This window comes from Solanum dulcamara, chromosome 9, assembly GCF_947179165.1.
Source record: "Solanum dulcamara chromosome 9, daSolDulc1.2, whole genome shotgun sequence".
Classification (NCBI taxonomy): domain Eukaryota; kingdom Viridiplantae; phylum Streptophyta; class Magnoliopsida; order Solanales; family Solanaceae; genus Solanum; species Solanum dulcamara.
This window is the reverse complement of record NC_077245.1, coordinates 46,141,879-46,156,893: the sequence shown is the minus strand read 5'-3', so window position 1 is coordinate 46,156,893 and position 15,015 is coordinate 46,141,879. Positions and strand designations below refer to the sequence as shown.

The 15,015-nt window shown below is 36.0% G+C and overlaps 1 pseudogene; it reads right to left on the bottom strand.

Moving 5' to 3' along the window:
- Positions 1 to 10,965: 10,965 nt before the first annotated feature.
- Positions 10,966 to 14,713, bottom strand: LOC129903673 (uncharacterized; annotated as a pseudogene).
- Between the last annotated feature and the right edge of the window lie 302 nt (positions 14,714 to 15,015).

Sequence of the window (15,015 nt, the reverse complement as noted above, 5' to 3'; positions counted from 1 at the left end):
AGAAATAAGCGGCCAACTGAGATTAAAGAATGAGTTTTGATTTGCAACTGAAGCCTCAATCCTCTGACGAAGAACTGAACTCTCTCCTCTTCTGTGGGTAGTATCATGGCGGCATGACTGGAGAGCTCGTGGAATTAGGCCTTGAATTTGATATTGCTAGGGATCCCTTCTCCAACCGCAAAAACTGATTTCAAAATTGATCTCTAACGTTCCTAGGAATAAATTAGGTCGAGAAGGCTTTAGAAAAGTTAGCCCACGTCACCAGTGGGGACCCAACTATCCTGGTCTCTAGGTATGTAATCCGCCACTGCCAGGTAGGACAGTCTAGCTGATAAGAAGTGAAGTCAGCTCCTCTCAACTTTACTAATTCCAACTCTTAATGCCGGTTACAGCAAGTAAGTAGAAATTCGTAGGTATCCTCACCCACAGCCCCAGAAAACCTTGGTGGTGATAGTCTAAGCAGCACCCCGAGCATCTTCTTCTTCCTAAGCGGCATAACGTCCTCCAAATCATTCGACTAAGTGGTGGGTATCGGCTGCTGCTGATTGAATAGTGCCTCTGGTGCAGGCTTGTCCTGCGACACTGGAGAGATTAGAGCAACGGCCTGCTAAATACCCCTAATGGCAATCAAAATTTGGGCGAACATCATTTATAAGTTAGGACCTGCGAGTGGCTCGGGCAGTGTATGGTCTTGTCCTAGGTCCATCGAATGCTGGTATGATAGCTACTAGTGGTTCCACCTTTAGCTTTGGAGACTTCTGTTGGTCTCGATCTCGTGCTGCAGCCCTGGCATAACCCCGAGGTCGGCTTCTACGTCCAGCGCACATGTGAGCTATCCTTTAAAAGAGTGGTAAAGTGAGATTTCTAGAAACTAACAAGACACGCACTATACGACAGTGATACAAAAGAGATACATTCCTAAAGACATCCCGTAGACTCCTGAGGATAAGTCATGGATGTCTCCATGCCGATCTGCATGACTGTACTAGAATTTAGCTCTATATAAGTAAGATTGGCGAACCTGGGGCTCTAATACCGATTTGTCATGAACCGATTTCTCAGGTCATGATTGCGCCTAATATGACTCAACAGTAATCAAGACCGCCCATATCTCATAACTGCAAGTAATAGGATGTCAGGGTAGGAGACCAACAACTTAATCTAAAATGGCAAAGCAGTATAGGAGCATACATGAACAGGCGGAAGCAACTAAATATATACAACCAAAAAGGATCTCTCCCAAAACCTAAACGTCCAATGTACAGAGCTACTAGTAAAAGAGTACAAGTCCCAAAGTGGACTATGGAAATAGAGCTGTCTTAAAAAGCAAAAGATAGGAAAAATGTATATATAGAGAGAGGCGGGTAAATCTAGGACACAATACTCTCACCCTTGCCTTTGATCATGATCGCAGTTGGCTCGAATCAATGTCGATAGCTAGTACTCATACTTGTATCACAAAATAGATGTAGAGTATAGTATGAGTACCAAAATAACAGGTACCCAATAGGCATCATAGGCCGACTGAGCAAGATAAGCAAAAGTAACTAAAATGCGGGTAAAAAATCATAACCAATGATATGGAAAGAAGTAAATGTAGGTATTTACATGAGCATACTATTAAACAAAGAGAAGGAATCTAACTAAATCTGCCAGGTTCCCATAAACCCGATGGGTACGCTCATACACAAGTAAAGAGTAACAACTTGCATGGACTCCCATAAGCCCAATAGATGCAAGAATAGCTGAAGGAAAAATGAACGTAGCCAAAAGGATTCTAATAGTATCACAATTTCTCGGACATGAACCGAACCATTTCCAACCTCTAATGCCTTAACCCAAGGCTAAGAATAGATGAAGACTTGAACCAAAGGTTCATCAAGGAATTAGGAATTGAACCACGTGTAAGCTGGACCACGAACTACTATTGGGTATTGTAGCTAATGAGTCGACACGAGTAATCTAGACCACAGACTTTAACTTGGTAACTTTAGCCAAGGGTTGAACACGGGTAATATTGACCACAAACTTCAATCGGGTAGCTATAGCTAAGGAGCTTGATCACAGACTTTAACCTGGTAACTGTAGATAAATGGCTGAACACAAGTAAGCTGGACCACAAACTTTAACTTGGTAATTGTAGATAGGGGAGTAAACCGAATAAGAATCAGCGATCAACTGTACATCATGGGGACTACCCTCAAATCGAGTGTCATTAATGCACCACTCCAACTTGAACCAAATATAACCCGAATCATCGAAAAGACTCCCAAAATCAAGAACCAAGAGATACAGGACTGATAGGAGAATAGGGCATTATGGAGGTAAGGCCACAAGATGAGTTACTGCCAAGCTAAAGCTCAGAATATCAGACTCAAGTCTGCTATATTAGTCTACAGGGAACTAACCGTCCAAAATGATGTCGAAGAAGTTATAAGGCCCAACAGCTCTAAACTCGCGCAAGTCTAAGGCAATCACTAGTCTAAGATACTAAAGCCCAACATGCTTCCAAAAATATAACCATGGGCACAACATTCATAACAGGACATGGATGATCAACATTAATAGGAGTCCTACTTACATAGCCCAAATATTTCCCAAAAATAACACTTAGGGCATGAAATCTAGGAATTTAGCATTCTCGACACCCAAATCCCTCCAAATTCATACAATTCAAGATAAAATTGCCTAAACATGCTTAGTCTATTGAGGAAAAAACCATAGCCTACCTGTAGGTCGACCGCACACTCCAACTCACGAAATTGGAGCCTTTTCCTTCCGAGTGGTCTCTGAATTCCACCACACTATCAAAAATAGAATAACAAATTTAATATGGTTGTTATGACAATAAATTATCAAATTCGGAGATGGACTAATTTTTGAGTCTAAAATAGGAAATTTGGGGCTCGTATTCAGAATTTTGGAATTGACCCCAAAAATATGTTCTAAATAGCACCCTAAGCTCATAAATCAATTTGATAACTAGTACAGTGTTGGAAAACTACATAAAATGAGCATGCAACGAAAATCACATAATTTGGGCTAAAGAGATGAAAATGGCAGCAACTTGATCAATGATTTGTCAAAAAAATAAAACTCTCCCATTTCAAACAAATTATACCATGACCTTCCTTGCAAACCCCCCCATAATATAGCCTCAAAAATCACGAAAAGTAGAGTTAATATGATCAAGATACAATCTCCACAAATATAACAAAATAACACTCCAAAAATAACCAAATTTATAGCTAATTATGAAATCTTACCTCACACGAACCTTTCCCTCTAGTTTCCGATCTCACCACTGGATTCCTCATGAAATTATCTTGAATTTGGACCTTTGAATAGCCTAAATTGAGCTTGTAATGAAGGAGAAATCGATGTTGGAAGTTTGGAAGAAATGCTGAAAATCGTCCTTGGTCTTTTATTAAAAGACCAGGATTTGGCCTTTGCGAACACGGACACAGTGGCCAGTGAACACAGAGGTCAAGAAGATTGGACTTCGCGAATGCGGCTAGCAGCCTGTGATTGCGGAGGCCAAGACTTACATCTCTGCAAATGCGACTATGGCTCGGTGAATGAGGAGAACAACTTCATGGACCTCCGCGACGTGGCCAAGGGCCCATGATCACGGAGAGTAGTTTTTGCTGCACCAGATATCAGCTAAAGGCTGATATTTCTCAAGTTCAAATATTTCGATGAGGTGCTTGAAACTCTTTTGGTATTCCATTCGTGCAAACAAGATATGATACCCCACCAAATTCAATATTCTGCACTCAATGGCGCAATCAAAATTTCTATACAAAGTTGGTACGACTGAAAGTGGGTCCCACACCTAAGGTCCGTTTTGAGCCAAATTCCACAATAGGCCTCAGGATTAGACCGAAAGTCTCAGGAAGTGAACGAAGTGTCATTCCAGACCAAACTCGACATTTCAGACTAATCGTGTTGTCAGAATTTTTATCTAAGCGCATTTTTCAAGAATGTTGACCAAAAGCAACTATATGCCAAATTTCAAAGGCAAAAGCACCAAATGGTCCTAAAGTCGCACCAATTGCCTTGGTATTAATGCCGACCATGCTATAAGCCTAATTTGTCCATTCTAGAGCTGATAAAACTACTAGAATTTCATTCTGAGGTTGTTTTCATGAAGTTATGATTGAAATTAACTTTTCAAGTTATAAAAGCTCCAAAATAGGGAAATAAGCCTAAATCCCAATTGAACGACCAGACGACCGAACAATTAGTGCCAGTAAGTCTTAAATGACTTGGGGTCGCTACATAAATGTTCTAAACAACAGAATGAATGCTTTTATTCAAAAATGACCCAGAGGGTCATTACAATAAGTTTTATGTCCTCAAAACATGAGGACTCACTAGTAATAGGAAAATAGTAACTCAAGCTCTAGCCATGAACAAAATGTGAGTGATGATCATCAGACCCGACATTATGATATAATGTGGTAAAAAGTATGTGTTAGTACATAGAATTTACAAAGTATGTTTGAAGCATGCATGATCAATGATAAACTGAGTTAGTCAATATGAATATGTGATGCATGACCAATATCTTAAAAACATGAATAAAACTTGAAAAAACTTGAAAACATTATGTAAGGTCAATGCATCATAAACCATCATAAGAGCTTATAGAACATAACATATAAATATGTGGGATATTAACCTTAATTGATATTTAAGACCATGTGAGCTATAACATAGAATCTAATGTAACTCCCATACCGAGAAGAGAGAGGCTACATTCCAAGGCAGAGTCCGTATCATAAATATAACAATAGTTATATGTGTATCCACTAGCTAATACATAAAGGATCCTACGGTGGCATATAGTTTTGGAACTAAGGGTTGCTACTAAGGTTCCCTCACGGATCCTACCATAAAGTTCATTTTGTGCTAAGTTAATCCCAATGGAATACGTTTAACATAGTCATTAGGAAATATAAATCAACCAATCCAACCTCATGAAAATGTATTATAAGAATAGCATCTTGAAAACAATGATCATAACTTAAACGTGTGGATATTTATCTTTCTAAGCATCCAAATCATCATATCTGGTATATTGTGAGAAAATCTTTCACAATTCATGGTTTTATACTCAAAATTATAATACATAACTTTCAAAAATCATACATGATATTTCATAAACTTCATGATCATAAATTAATAAATTATACTTGAAATTGATAGCATAAAGCATGGGTCCTTGTAAAATACGTTGAAAATATTTAATTTAATTAAAATCATGCATGAATTAATCATTGAAGTTGAATAAAATCATAATTAAGGTGACCCACTGAAATTTGACCATAACCCTAAAATTTAGGAGAAATTTTATGAAAAAGGAGAATTGAGAAACCTTTGGGACTCCATGGATTAAAGGATCATGTATTCCCAACATGCCTTGATTAAAACAAATCTTAAAATCTAAAACAAGTAGACTTGAATCTTGAAACCCTAGCCTTGTCTTTAATTTGATCCATGAGAGAGAATTTTTGTAGAGAGAATTATTATATTGAGTGATTGAAGTGGGAATGAGGTAATTCAAAGGGTTTGAGTAGTTATACATTTAGAAATAGGTCCAAACCAACATAACTGAGGGATTACACGAGTTGAAAAGGACAAAAATTCCCTCATTAGAAGACGTACGGAGGTGGGTTGGCGAGTACCAAACCTTCCCCATGCTCACCAAAGATCATTGTTCCCTGAGTCAAAATTATAGGACATTTGGGCGAGTTAACTCTTCTCACCAAACCTATTCAGTAATTTGGCGACTATGCCTCTTTCTTGTCGAATCCCTCTCTCATCTGAGCATATTTTTCACTAAAAAGGGTGAACCTTTTTATCCTTTGACCAGTCTCCAAGGCTCTTTGGCGAGTCTCCGAGGCCATTGGGCGAGGCTCTGCATAAAGTTTTCTCAGTTTCATTTTTTAAACTTAACATTTCGACCTTTCAACTTCTGAATCCTCATAATATCTCATTGTTGGGAATATTCTTGTTTGAATGGGACTTAACTAGTATGAAAGGAGTAGGAAAAGAGGCATATCAGCCCAACATGAATGCAATAACATTGTAAGATGCATAAAACATTAAATATTCAATCCTAAGCTAAAACATGATTCTTAAAACTCATTTCATGAACATGAATGCATATGAAAACATGAGAATGGCTTAGATATATGATTTCAAAGAATCAATCATGAAGAAACTTAATACCTTAACTAGCACCTTCAACCTCTTGGTTCCTCCATACCACTTTAATGGATGCAACAATATTCACTTACTCGGATGCTACAACTCACTCATATTATAATCTTTCAACAACTCAAACCGTCTCCTTTGTCATAGGTTCAAATCCTTTTGGTTAAAAATATATTATAAACTCTTATGGTCGGTAAATACATTGACATGGACACCAGATAGATAGTGTCTCCAAATCCTTTTGGTTCTTTTCGTTCATATTAAGTTGCCTAGAAGAATAGGCTATCACCTTACCATTTTGTATCAAAAACAACAAAGACCAACCCTTGAAGCATCACAATAAATAACAAAACCATCTGATCCTTCCCGTAATTTCAACACTGGAGTGGAAGTAAGCCTATCATTTATCTCTGGGAAGCTTTTCTCATATGCCTTAGACCAATGGAATTTCACCTTCTTTTTAGTCAAATTATTCAAGGGAGATGCAATGGAAGAAAATCCTTTCACAAACCCTCTATAATAACTGGCTAGACCGAAGAAACTTTGAATATCGTAGGGAGACAAAGGTTTAGGCCAATTCTTTACCATTTCTGTTTTCTTAGGATTAACTATAATCCCTTCACTAGACACAATATGGCCATGGAAAGCAACTGACCTCAATTAAATCTCATACTTGCTAAACATAGCATATAATTGATGATCCTTGAGAATTTGCAAGACAATCCTCAAATGATCGGCATGCTCCTCCTCATTCCGATAATAAACTAAAATATCATCAATGAACACAAGAACAAACGTATCTAGATATTTCTTAAACACATGGTTAATCAAATATATAAAAGTTGCAGGAGCATTCGTTAGTAAAAAATACATGATCAAGAATTCAAAATAACCATACTAAGTTCTTAACTCCATCTTTGGAATGTCAAATTGCCTCACTCAAAATTGAAGATAACCCAACCAAAGATCTATTTTTGAAAAATAGCTTGCACGTTAAAGTTGATCGAGCAATTCATCAATCTTTGGAATGCGATACTTATTCTTAATCATGATCTTATTCAATTGCCGATAATTAATACACTTGTGAAGAGAATCATCATTCTTCTTTACAAAGAGAACCGAAGTACCCCATGTAGAGATACTCGGTCTAATGAATCCCTTACAAATAAGTCTTTCAACTAATCCTTTAATTCCTATATTCTATCGGAGCCATATGGTAAGGAGGAATAGAGATAGGTTGGGTATCCGAAAGGATATCAACACTGAAGTCTATCTCTCTTTTGGGAGGGATACTTGAGAGATTATCACGAAATACTTCTAAAAACTCATTAACAACAAAAATTGAATCAAGAGTAGGAGCTTCAAAATTCATATTCCTAACCCATATGAGATGATATATGCAACCTTTGGAAATTATTTTCCGAGTTTTAAGGCACGAGATGAATTGACCTTTAGATACATAATTACTACCCTTTCATTCTAGGACTGGCTCATTAGGAAAATAAAACCTAACTACACGGGTTCTACAACATATGGAAGCATAACATGCATGAAGGAAATCCATACTAATGATAACATCAGAATTAATCATATTAAGCTCTACAAGATCAACCGAGGTGATTTAATAAAAATTTGAGACTGGATAATTTCTATAGACTCTTTTTGCCAAAACTAAATCACCAAAAAGAGTATAAACCAAAAAAGTTCTAACAAGCTATTGAGAGTAGCAACAAATTTCATAGAAGGGTAGAGAGTGAAAAATGATAGAGTATCACCCAGATATAGTAATTCATAAAGATCAAACTCAAAGACTTTTAACAAACAATTCAGAACATCGAGCGAATCTTCCAAAACTGAATGAGTTTGTAGGATATAAAATCTGTTTTGACGGTAACCTCTACCCGAAGTAGTGCCATGTTGATCCAGTCAGCCTGTAGTAGCCTGAGTATGAGTTTTGGGGTAGATAACCTCCACCTGTAAGTAGCACTAAAAGGACAATACTTCACTTAGTGACCCATCTTACCACAACCAAAATAAGCACCCAAACCCTCTAGATATTTTCCTAGATGTTTCTTCCCATACTTCCTGCATGGGGGGATAGGTTGACTACTCAGAGCTCCTCCTTTGAGGCTTAGGGTTAGACATCGTATCTTCGTTTAACTTTGGAGATAGAGTGAGAAGAATTTGTCCTGTGTAGCTTTGGTGAAATTGTGAATGACCACCATTATTGGAATATCCATATGAAAACTCACCACCATCAGTCCGAGGCCTCTTAGACTTCCTATCTCTATCTTTTAGTTTCTCCTCCTCTATTTGCTCGGTATGTGTCATAAATCTTGAGATGTCCATCTCCTTGATAAACATGGTGGTTCTACACTCTTTAACCGCCAAGTCTAAAATGCCAGACATTAAGTTGCTCATATTGGATTGAGGATCGACAACCATAAATGAAATATACTTTAACAATTGGTAATTTGAGAGAATACTCCCTCACACTCATGTTACCTTGACTCAAATTGATAAATTCTTTTTCTTTGGCTTCCCTCAACATCAAAGGAAATAAAATATCAAGAAATACACCCTTGAACTCATCCCAATCAACGAGACCATTGTCTCTACTCCTCTTACTGTTTCATTGGTCAAACCGAACTTGTGCAACACCCTTAAGTCGACATGCTGCCAAGTCTACCTTCTCCATCGAACCAATACCTAATTAATGCTCTTAATAAATTTTTGTTGATCCTCGACCATTTTAGAGTCATGGAAGTCATGAGGGTTTATATGAGTGAAGTCACAAACTCGGCTAGTCACTATGCTCACATTTAGGTTCACGGGTACCACAACATCCTTATTAGGTTGAGAAGCTACAGATTGGGAAAGTACTTGAAAGATGGCTCTGAATTAGACACTTTCTCATTCAATGGATCATTGGGTACTTGGGGAGCGCTTCTTGGAGAAATGATTCTGTAACCAAAAGAGAAAGTAGTAGCGGGGAAATTCTTAGAGTTCAACTCTATCGAACGACATAAGAATGATGAAAGAAGTAAAGTTTCCTAAATGCCTCATCGCCTCCAATTCATAGATGTGGTATTCTTGACACCCATGAATAAGACTCGAATTGATATAACATGTTAGACTCCCTAAGATACCTTAAAACTTATGCTCTAATATCATGTTTGTCGTGACCCAAGCTTGGCCCTAGGCATGACGCGGCGATTAGAATCTCAGAGGACTCAAAATAATCTTCTTAGCATATCATACATGAGCATACATATGGTAAAGAAGAGAAAAAAATATGAATATGGAATAATAGTCTCAAATAGGAAACCTCAATATAAGAGAAGAACAAAATAAAATCTTTGAAAGATCAGGACAACATCGACATCACAAATCTAACATGCCTCTACTAGTCTATACAGGGCATAGGACAAGCTCTTAGCTCACCAACATAAGAAATACAAATCATATTGGAATATGAAATAAAGTCATAAGTGTAATATCCTCGAAATATGAGGACTCACCAATAATAGGGAAATAGTAACTCAAGCTCTAGCCACGAACCGAATACGAGTGATGATCGTCAGACAATATATTATGATACAATGTAGGCAAAACATACACGTTAGTACATGAAATGTACTAAGTATGTGAGAAGCATGCATAAACAAAGATAATCAGATATAGTCAATATGAACATGTGATGCATGACCAATATCTTAAAAACATGAATAAAACTTGAAAACACTTGAAAACATCATTGTAAGTTCAACACATAATAAAATATCATAAGAAGAACATAACATATAAATATGTGGGATATTAACCTTAGCCGATATTTAATATCATGTGACCTATATAATTTGGTGTAACTCCCACATCAAGAAGAGAGAGACTACTTACCTAGGTAGACTCTATATCATAAACATAACATGATGATAACAATACGGTTAAGCAGATCATAAATATATAATTGAATGTTAGAATGCAAAAGCCACAAAAGAAAAGATATAGAAAACTAACTAAAAATATGCGAAATTCCAAGGAAATATCCAAAAAATTTCAAGGATTTGATTTTCTAAGGCCTTGAAAAAATCCCAAGTAACAATGTATAGATTTATGAAAGAAATCTAATGCCTTTACTTGAGAAAATGAATCAAAAGGATAGATTTGGATCTTGACCTCTTTATGAGTAACTAAAGACAATAAGTAGTATATATAAACTAATCACCTTATAAAGAATACCAGAAAGAAATCAAAGATATCAAAAGAAGAAGTTACTTTATACCATAAACTATGAAACTAGAAAGGGTTTAAAGATAAATTCTCAAAGAACAAGTCACAAAGGTCCAAAAAACTCTCACATAATATTAATATCAATGTAATGCATTTAATGAATGAAGAAGGACTCCTATAAGTGTTGAAGGAAGTCCAAGACCCTTTAGGTTAAGATAAAGGGTCTGCCAATACCTACAAAGAAAATTACAAGGTAAATCCTACACTAGAAAGAAAATAAAGTAACCTAACTAGGAACAAGTTAAATAGTTCTAGGAAAGCATTAAATAATATTAAGGAGTTCATATATAGACTAAGGAAAATATTATATAACCTATAACTAAATAAATAAACAAGTTAAAATCTAACTAGGAAAAAAATCTTGACAATCTTGAAAAGTTTGAGTAGTCCTCTCTAAATCTTGGGCAGAAATCAACTTTTGTTGTGGCTGATTCTTGGAATCTTCTTGACCTAATTTGCACAAAATTGGACCTTAATATTCCTCCTTTTGGACTTGAATTTTTGCCACCAAATAATTGTAGCATTTGGACCATTATTCTCCCTTGGGCTTGGGCTCTTTTCCCTAATAAGACACCTTTGGATGAGCCATTGAAGCCCATTGAGCTTATCATTGAACTCCTTGGTTTGTGATATTATTATAGGCCTCTTTAGAGTTTCTAAATATTCACCCTTGTCCTTAAATGGAGTAGAGCTTCCTTGGATGCTGTCATTCCCCTCTTTTTGAAGAGAATTTGTCCTTGAATTCAAATCTGCATCAAAATGGGAAAGATCAGAAAATACTAAAAGTAGTGCTAACTTGGAACCCACCTGGAAGATCAAGTTTATAAGAATGATCTCCGATCCTTTCAAGGAATATTTATGGACCACTTCCTCTAGGATCTAACTTGGCATTTATTTTGGAAGGAAACCTTTCCTTTCTCATAAGCACCCAAACCAAGTTACTAGGTTTTAAAAAAATTCATATTTTCTTCCCTTATTCCTACGCAATGCAATTTCCTCATTCTTCTTTTCAATTACAAGTCTTATTTGTTCATGAATCTTCTTCATCATATCAGCCTTCTTCTTAACATCAAAGTTAGCAAAATCATTAGTAGGCAAGGGCAATAAATCAGGGGGGTAAGGGGGTTGAATCCATATACAACTTCAAAAGGAGTCTTACCAGTATAAGAATTGAATGTCCTATTATAAGCAAATTCCACAAAAGGTAAGTAATCTTCCCAAGAAGTCAACTTTTCTTTCAAAACATCCCTCAACATATTCCCTAAAGTTCTATTAACTACTTCTATTTGCCCGTCAGTTTGTGGGTGACAAGATGTAGAAAATAGCAATTTAGTTCCCAGTTTTCCCAAAGAATTCTTCAAGAGTGAGTTAAGAACTTGACATCCCTATTACTAATAATAGTTCTAAGAATTCCATGAAATTTAACTACTTCCTTTACAAACAAGTTAGCCACATGAGATGCATCATTAGTCTTATAAGATGGGATAAAATGAGCCATTTTAAAAAATCTATCTACTACTACAAATATACTATCCTTACCAAAGGAAATTAGAAACAGGTAAATGAGTATAAAGACCATGAAGCAATGTTATAGACTTAGCTTATTTACATTCAAGATAATAAGAACACACTTTTTCAACATTTTTTCTCATGCTAGGCCAATACAAATGTTCAAAAAGTATTTCCTGTGTTTTGGGTACACCAAAATGTCCCATTATCCCTCCACAATGTACTTCTCTAACAAATAGTTCATACAACAAGCAGTTAGGAACACATAATTTATTTTCCTTGAATAGAAATTCATCTTGAAGATTAAATTTATCAAAAGGATCCAACTTACATTCAACATAAATCTCACCAAAATCAGAATCATTAGCATAAAGGAACATGATTTGGTCAAACACTAACAAGTTTGAAGTAAGAGTACAGATCAAAACATACCTTCTTGAGAGCGCATCAGGAACGACATTCTCCTTTCCTTGTTTGTAAGGAATTACGTAAGAAAAAATTTCAATAAACTCCACCTATTTATCATGCCTACAACTAAGTTTACCTTGGCCCTTCAAGTAATTTAATGACTCATGATCAGTCTTGACCACGAATTCTCGAGGCCACAAGTACTGCTATCATGTAGCTAATGCCCTTACCATGACATATAGGTCCTTATCATAAGTTGAGTAGTTCAATGTTTCTCCACTTAGATTTTTACTAAAGTAGGCTATTGGTTTGGAGTCATGCATCAAAAGACACCTATGCCCTTACCACAAGCATCAAACTCAACTTCAAAAGACTTAGAAAAATCACGTAATTGCAAAAGAGGAGTAGAACACAATTTATCCTTCAGCAAGTTAAATGCATCATCTTATTCTTTTTCCCATGTAAAAACCTTATCTTTCATAATAACTTCAGTTAAAGAAACAACAATGGTGCTAAAGTCTCGCACAAACCTCATATAAAAACTAGCAAGTCCATGAAAACTCCTAACTTCAGTTATACTATTAGGTTTAGGCCATTCTTTTATTGCCTTTATTTTATCATCATTTACTTCAACTCCCTTAGAACGGACCACAAAACCTAAGAAAACCACACAATCCCATACAAAGTACACTTTTTTAGATTAGGGAATAGTGTCGATTTCTATGAACTTCAAAAACTTATTTTAGGTATTCTGGGTATTCATCTAGAATTTGAGAAAAGATCAAGATTTCATCAAAATAAACCACAATAAATTTTCCAAGAAAATCTTTAAAAACATGATTCGTTAGTCTCATGAAAGTGTTTGGTCCATTAGTCAAGTCAAAAGGCATAACTTACACCTCATAAAGTCCATATTTGGTCTTAAAAGCAGTTTTCCATTCATCTCCAAGATTCATCTGATTGTAACCACTCTTTAAATCAATTTTAGAAAAGATTTTGGAACCATACATTTGGTCCAACATAGCATCAAGATGTGGGATAGGATTACAATACTTTACCGTTATCTTATTGATGACTTGACAATCTACACATATCCACCATGTTCTATCCTTTTTGTGCACCAATACGAGGGGAACATAGCATGGGCTCATGCTCTCTCGAACAAAACCCTTTTATAGCAATTCTTCAACTTGGCTTTGTAATTCTTTGGTCTCTTCAGGATTGCCCCTATAGGCAGGCCTATTATGAAGTTGATACCTAGGCACAAAGTCTATTTGGACCTCAATACCTCTCAAAGGTTGCAATTCCTTAGGAGTGTCATAAGGTAAAACATATTCAAAACTCTACAAAAGAGAACAAATAATATTTGGCAAAGAAGGAGTTAGTTGTTCAAAATTAATCAACACTTCTTAGTAAGTAAGCAGTATTATGGGCAACCCCTCTTCTCTAGCAATCAAACACTCTTTGGCTTTTATATAAAGACTCTCGTTTTTCTTTTCCTTAGCCTTTTTTCTCTCACCAAAACTTTTTATTTTCTTACTCAAACCCTCTTTTGCCTCTTTGCTTAGATTTCTGCCCCCTCTCTCTTTCTCTCGGCCATCTTTTTTTTTCTATCTCTTGGCTTTTTTATTTTCCCTCAAGCTCACTATCTCTCCCCTTTGTTTTCCCATTGTTTCCCTCAACCGTTTTTGATCTTGAAACACTTGTGAAGTAGATAATGGTGCAAGATTAAACTTCTTACCATTATGTAGAAGACTATACCTATTCTTTCTTCCATGATGAGTAGTGTCCCTATCATATTTCCAAGGTCATCCAAGTAAAACATTACATGCTTGCATTGGAACTACATCACAAAGAATTGCATCTTCATATCTACCATCATTAAATGGAATCATGCATTGGTTGTTTACTTTTACTTCTTCACTATCATTTAGCCATTGTAGCCTATATGGGGTACAATGTTTCATGCATGCAATTCCTAGTTTATCTACCAAGTGTGAACTCATCACATTTGCACAACTTTCCCCATCAATAATCATAGAATAAGCTTCCCTTTTATCCCACACCTAGTATACAACAAGTTTTTTCTCTGCCCTTCATCTATACTACCCAAATTGATAGTCATAATTCTCCTAACCATCCCAATTAAACCATCATTAGGCAGCTCCAAATCCTTCTCCTCACTTATACCTCTTCCATCTTCTTCTTCCCCCTCACTTTTTTTCAATCTTATATTCTCCAATCTCTCTAAGTATGATATTTCTTCTACTTGGACATTCATGAATCATATTTCCCCTTCCATGATATTTGTGACATTGAATAGAACTAGAAGGTTTAGAAGATTTATGATTAAAGGTTTTACCTCCCTCCTCAACTTTACCTTTACCTCTATCTTCTTGAGGTATGGAAGGAGCTTTACCCTCTTGATTTTACCATGACTTCTTAGAGTTAGTATTTGGCTGACTTTTCCATCAGTTATTTTGCTTCTTTTTCTTAATTTGTTTTTCAACTTTAATAGAAAAATCAAATAACTCATCTAAAGTTACATATTATTGTATCTCTACTTCATTTGCTATTTCTATA